General features: G+C 46.3%; 1 protein-coding gene across 6 annotated transcripts in view; it reads right to left on the bottom strand.

Moving 5' to 3' along the window:
• TMEM170A (transmembrane protein 170A) overlaps nt 1-7071 on the bottom strand; it is a 24294-nt gene that overhangs the window by 12904 nt on the left and 4319 nt on the right. The gene's annotated exons all lie outside the window — the stretch shown is intronic.

A 7071-nucleotide genomic window follows, 5' to 3' on the forward strand; every position in this document is an offset into this window, starting at 1 on the left:
TTAGTAGAGACGGGGTTTCACCATGTTGACCAGGATGGTCTCGATCTCTTGACCTCGTGATCCACCCGCCTCAGCCTCCCAAAGTGCTGGGATTACAGGCTTGAGCCACCGCGCCCGGCCTGAGTATGTTTATCTAATAAATATTTATCAGGTAGGCCAGGCGCAGTGGCTCACACCTGTAAACCCAGCACTTGAAGCCGGGAGTTCGGGACCAGCCTGGCCAACATGGTGAAACACTGACCCTCCTAAAAATACAAATTAAAAAATTAGCCAGGTGTGGTGGCCAATGCCTGTAATCCCAGCTACTCAGAAGGCTGAAGCATGAGAATTGCTTGAACCCGGGAGGCAGAGGTTGCATTGAGCCCATGGCAACACAGTGAGACTGTCTTAAAAAATAAAAAGAAAAAAAGAAAAGAAAAAGCAAACCTTTTGTTTTCACAAGAACTGCTCAGGAACAATGAGCCTATTGGATGAACAATTTAAAAGAGACCAGTTGGGGCCTCAATCAGCTTGAGGGGATTAGTAAGGGGGAGGAGGGGAGGGCCAGAAGCTTTACTGGAAGCTGTGTTTGCACTGTAAGCACACTGTTAGTATGTGTGTGTGTTTTTTCCCCCAGATCAATGAAAACCACAGTTTTATGAAGGTATTTTTATTCCCTTTACACAGGCTTCTTAATCTTGGGAAGCTGGATTTAAGGGGCCATTGGAGATGAGGGGTGGAGCCAAATTCCCTTAAGCCATCCTTGGCCATGGTCACAGATGACTGCTCAAATTCTTTGCTCATTTGGAATTAATGAAGCTTCCATTCAGAGCATATTCTGAATACTTCTAGTCAAAGTGCTCAGGTCTTGTTCTGGATAAATGGTTCTCGGTGAAAACATCAAGGATGCCCCAATTAGGTCTCAATGCTTATTAAAAATAACAAATGAGGCCAAGCACAGTGGGTCACATCTGTAATCCCAGCACTTTGGGAGGCCGAGGCGGGTGGATCATCTGAGGTTAGGAGTTCCAGACCAGTCAGGCCAACATGGCGAAACCCCGTCTCTACCAAAAATACAAAAATTAGCCAGGCTGGGTGGCGCATGCCTGTAATCCCAGCTACTCAGGAGGCTGAGGAAGGAGCCTTCCTCCACCAATGAAAAAAGCTACTTTAGTCAATCAGAAATTGAGGGCAGGATTCTCAGTCCTTGGGGTTTCAGGCCTCCACCTCTTCCACAACAAATCTGTATCCTCCTGTAGCTTCTTTTCTGGCTGCCATTAGGCTGGGAGCTACACCTGCCTTCCACTGCCCAGTGATTTGCCCTCCCTGGCTAGCAGCAGCTCTAGAGAGAGCAGTGCCTGTGGCTGGATATTGCTCTGGCCTAATAAATGTGCACCTGCCAGAGCTCTGGTACCCACAAATCCTTTCTGCTTGAGCAGCTACTGTGGCCCTGGCTCAGTCAGAGCAGCCCGGCCTCCCAGCTGAGGCCCCCTATCCACTACCCACTGCCAGCTCATCCCTAAGCCACAGCACAGGACCATGCTTCTCTTCCAAAGCAGAAAGACCATCTTCTATCCCAGAGTCCTTACCTGCTACTCCCAAATCAGTCTGACCCTCTGACCACCCAAACACCTAGTCTGCAGAAAGTTCTATGATGGCACCAGGAATTCACTGCCCCAAAGGGGACAAACGCGATGCAAACCTGCCTCCGAAAACACAGAACAATCTTCACCTGGCTGCTGTCTGCCCCTATTGACCTGAGACCAGCCATCGGACCCTGCTATCCAGGGCTTCTGCTGGAGCTGCCAAAGTTTTAGGGGTAAGCTGTGCTTTCTGCAGTAGTAACTCAAGGCACTGCTGGAGCTTGGCTTTCTACCAGCTGCCCCAGAACCACTGAGGCCTTAAGCTGGGAGGCAAAGCTTTAATCTGCCAGAAACACGCTAAGCTGGTAACTTCCAGGAAAGCAGCTTGGAACACAGGTGTGCCATTCAACTGCTAAGGCTGAATATTATACGCTTACTATTCCTATGTTAAACCCAACTTCACAATCCTGTTGGGTTTAACATAGGCATAGTAAGGGTACATTACTCATAATAATAGTAAGAGAAGTAATCATAGCAATAATAGTAAGAAGTATCAAGAGATTGAGAAGAGATTCTCATGTGATGACATGGTGAGAAGGCAGCCATCTGCAAGTCAGGAAGAGGGTCTTCACCAGAACCCAACACCCTGGCACCCTAATCTCACACTTCCAGCCTCCAGAACTAGGAGACATTGCCTGCTTTTAAAGACAGCTAGTCTGTGGTATTTTGTTACGGCGGTCCATGCTAAGATAAAAATGTCACACATCCCCATTTCCCTAGAAGCACGGCCCCTGTCCCAGGAGGCCTGCTAAGCCACCAATCCACATCTCTGTTTTCCAAAAAGCTTCAAGGCCAATTTGTAAACAGCGCCTGGCATACACAGCAGGCCAGCATTCTGAGAAGGGGAGGCATGCCGCACCCCCAGAACCCTGAGCCACATTCATTAGCTCCTTCCTACGTATTTTATATAGCATCACTAAAGTCACGTCAAGTAAGAAAAAAAGAGGTTTGATTAGAGATGAGTAGAGTACGCTTATATATAAACCACTTTCACATGGATGAGGTTATTATAGGACTCTAAACAGCAAAAGCAAACGTGGATCTAAAACGCTTTTTAAAAAACTAAGTGATTTCCCTTTAATCTACTGCACCTTAATTGCCATCTACTTAGTAGCTATTTATCGATCATCATACAGTACTTTTCATCTCACTGGCTCAAAACTCTCTCAGAATCTTTGTCTACATATCTTACAGTATTTCTTTGTTCACTGCTTTAAAGCAAGTACATTACTTCAGCTTTGTTTACTTTGGCAGCTAAAGGCACATTATCTCCCTATGGTGAAGTACAAATCAGGTAATTAATCTGTAATACAACATGATATGGGAAAATTAGATTAAGCATTGCGGAAGAATGGGCTCCCAAAGGTGTTCGCATCCCCTTCTTCAAAACCTGTGAATAGATTACCTTACGTGGCAAAAGGGACATTGTGGTGATTAAATTAAGGATCTTGCAAAAGGAGACTGTCTTGGGTTTTCCAGTTAGGCCTAATGTAATCACGAGAGTCTTTGTAAGAGGGAAGTAGGAGGTCAGGGTCAGAAAGATTTGAAGATGTCATGCTGCTGGCTTTGAAGAAGAGGAGGAGGCCACGCATCAAGGAATGTAGGTGGCCTCTAGAAACTGGAAAAGGCAAGGAAAGAAATTCTTCCTAGAGCCTCCAGAAGGGACACAGTCCTGCTACACCTTGGTTTTAGCCCAGACACACCCAATTTGGACTTCTGACCTCCATAACTGTAAGACAATAAAATCTGTATGACTTTAAGCTGCTAAATGTGTGGAGTTAATTACAGCAGCAATAGCAGAATCATAAAAACACTAAGAAGTTAATCACGAATCAGTCAAATATACATTGACCTCATTCTCTATGCTGACACATCAGTGAAAAACAAAAAAAAAGAACCTAAGCTCCCTACCCTAAAAGATATCTGAGGATTTGCTTGAGGATGTATTTTTAGACAGACATATCTTTAAGGTACATATTCAGAGAGATATTGCACTGAAAGAGAACACACACAGAGAGCAGAATCCTCTAGTGGATTCTGTATTAACAGAAGGGTCTATAACAGCCGGATCCCTGGCCTCTAACCTCCACAGCCAAGTCACTTGACTCCCAACCAAGGCCTCAAGACCACCCTGGCCCCAAACCGCAGCAATGGAAAGAACCTGAGCCAAGCGGGCAGCATGATGCTCAGCACGCAGCCCTCCTTCCAGCTGGCCCCACTCTAATCTTGTGTTCCAGCCAAACAACTGGGTCAGCAAGGCCACTTTCTCTTCTGGGGTTCTACGTAGACCACATGAGTCCTCCTGGGGGTTAAGAGTCTTATGTAGTTTTGGCAGGGCGAGGTGGCTCATGCCTGTAATCCCAGCATTTTAGGAGGCCAAGGTGGGTAGATCACCTGAGGTCAGCAGTTCAAGGCCAGCCTGGACAACATGGTGAAACCTTGACTACCAAAAGTACAAAAATTAGCCAGGAGTGGTGTCACCTGCCTGTAATCCCAGCTACTCGGGATGCTGAGGCAGGAGAATTGCTTGAACCTGAGAGGCAGAGGTTGCAGTGTGCCAAAATTGCACCATTGCACACCAGCCTGGGCGACAGAGCAAGACTGCATCTCAAAAAAAAAAAAAAAAAAAAGTTTTCTGTAGTCCTGCAACTCTATGCTGAAGCTGGGCTGCCTTAATACTAACTGCCCATCAGCCTGCAGCTCTGCACGCCATCCACTGGGAGACCCCTCTCTTACCAAAGCTCACCTCCCTGACTGGAGGTCCAACTGTCTCCACTCCCCCCTAACAAGATGACGTGCCCACTGAACTACCAACTGTAATCGACCACCTCTCTCTGGATACTGCCTTCCTGCTCCTCCTTGATTCTTGGAGGTGCCCCTGGCCTGCCTCACCTTAGTGGTGTCTGGGTCCTAGCCTGACCAGACCTTCTCTGTCCTGATGGGGCCTTCCATTTATTCTCCATGCAAAGCCGGTAGGTTTCTTCAAAGTTTCTTCTTTGTACAAAGAAGGTTTATTCTCAGGATGATGCAAATATTCTCAAATTAATTGTGGTAATGGTTGTATAACTCTGTAAATATACTAAAAACCACTGGATTGTACACTTAAAAAGTCAGAATCATCCCATCTCTGCTCAAAACCCCCTAGCAAAGTGCTCCAGGATCTGCCCTCCTCTCCTCCTCTCTGCTTTGCGAACGTAGTCCCTCCAGGTACCCTGACCTCCTCAGTGTTTCCTCTGCAGGCTCTTGCTCCAGGCCCTCTGAATCTGCTGCTCCCTGGCCTAGAACACTTGTTCTTCCCACAATAGCTGTTGGCTCATTCCTCACTTCCTTCAGATTTTGACTCCAATGTTATCACCATCGAGGGCCTCCCCATCACCTTATAGCAAACAGCATCCCACTCCTGCACCACACAGGCCCTGCCAATTCCCAGGCCCCTCACCACCAGCTGTTTTGTTTCTTGTCTCTCTCTCCCCATTGGAATGAAAGTTCCATGTGGGAAGGGGCTTTGTTTTGTTACTAACAAAATCTTGACTTGGTGCCTAGAAAACAACAGGTACACAATCAACTCTGAGCAAATATTTTTTGAGTGAATGAATACATGATGGTCCAAGTATGACCAGTCTTGATTTCAACAAGGACAACACAAAAACATTACTGGGTTTTTAATTATCACAAGATCTAATTTGACACTGATTTAGTGAAATGAAATCTGTATCTTCAGAAGATGAATGTCATTCCTGATACAAGACAAAGATGTCAGTTTCTTGGTTTTGAGATTTGTTAAAAATGACAATAAAGGAATTTTGTTAACCTGCATTTGCAGTTTAGTCATTTATTTATTTTTATTTATTTATTTATTTGTTTGTTTATTTATTTATTTATTTTATTTTATTTTTTGAGACGGAGTTTCACTCAAGTTACCCAGGCTGGAGTGCAATGGCGCGATCTCGGCTCACCGCAACCTCCGCCTCCCGGGCTCAGGCAATTCTCCTGCCTCAGCCTCCTGAGTACCTGGGATTACAGGCACGCGCCACCATGCCCAGCTAATTTTTTGTATTTTTAGTAGAGACGGGGTTTCACCATGTTGACCAGGATGGTTTCGATCTCTTGACCTCATGATCCACCCGCCTCGGCCTCCCAAAGTGCTGGGATTACAGGCTTGAGCCACCGCGCCCGGCCTATTTATTTATTTTGAGACAGAGTCTCACTCTGTGGCCCTGGTGGGAGTGCAGTGGCACAATGCTGGCTCACTGCAACCTCCCACTCCTGAGTTCAAGCGATTCTCCTGCCTCAGCCTCCCTAGTACCTGGAATTATAGGCATGCACCACCATGCCTGGCAATTTTTTGTATTTTTAGTAGAGATGGGGTTTCACCACGGTGGCCAGGCTGGTCTCGAACTCCTGACTTCAGGTGATCCACCCATTTCAGCCACCCCAAGTGGTGGGATTACAGGTGCGAGTCACTGCAAACGTCGTTTAGATGTCTACCTAACCCTCCTTAGGTAAATGGCTAAACTCCAAATACAGATAAAAAGAAAAAATTGGCTGGGCGTGGTGGCTTACGCCTGTAATCCCAGCACTTTGAGAGGCTGAGGCAGGTGGATCACCTGAGGTGGGGAGTTAAAGACCAGCCTGACCAACATGGAGAAACCCCGTCTCTACTAAAAACACAGAATTAACCAGGCATGGTGGTGCATGCCTGTAACCCCAGCTACTTGGAGTCTGAGGCAGGAGAATTGCTTGAACCCGGAAGGTGAAGGTTGCAGTGAGCGGAGATTGTGCCATTGCACTCCAGCTTGGGTAACAGGAGCTAGACTCTGCCTCAAAAAAAGAAAAAAACAAAAGAGAAAAAATCAATTCAGTGCTTCCTGGTATACATAAATATGTCAGAATACTTCACAACAATGATTCTGCCATAATGAGTTGGCATAAACTCCAAGTAACCTTTTCTGTGGGGCCAAAATACAAATACACCAGATTCAGGACAATGAATGCAATTTCTGTTCAACAGACTTTGGTGTCTCAAATAGGATATAACTTCATGCACGTATTATGCCCATCATTCCTGCTAAAGATGAGACACAGCAGGGAGGTTATGTGTTTACTGACAAATTCTGACCTAGTTAGGGTCAAGGACTAGGCCTCACACCTGCTCATACCCGCAGACTGGAGCCTGCACTTGGCCAAACGTAAACTTACTGAATCAACAATCTCTGGTAATCAATACCCTAAGTTACATATCCATAACAATAACCATAAACTCAAGTACATATTGAAGTTTAAGATTTTCAGAAAAAGGCCGGGTGCAGTGGCTCATGCCTATAATCCCAGCACTTTGGGAGGCCGAGGTGGGTGGATCACGAGGTCAAGAGATACAGACCAGGCCAGGCGCGGTGGCTCAAGCCTGTAATCCCAGCACTTTGGGAGGCCGAGGCGGGTGGATCATGAG

This window comes from Cebus imitator, unplaced genomic scaffold, assembly GCF_001604975.1.
Source record: "Cebus imitator isolate Cc_AM_T3 unplaced genomic scaffold, Cebus_imitator-1.0 Scaffold66, whole genome shotgun sequence".
NCBI lineage: Eukaryota > Metazoa > Chordata > Mammalia > Primates > Cebidae > Cebus > Cebus imitator.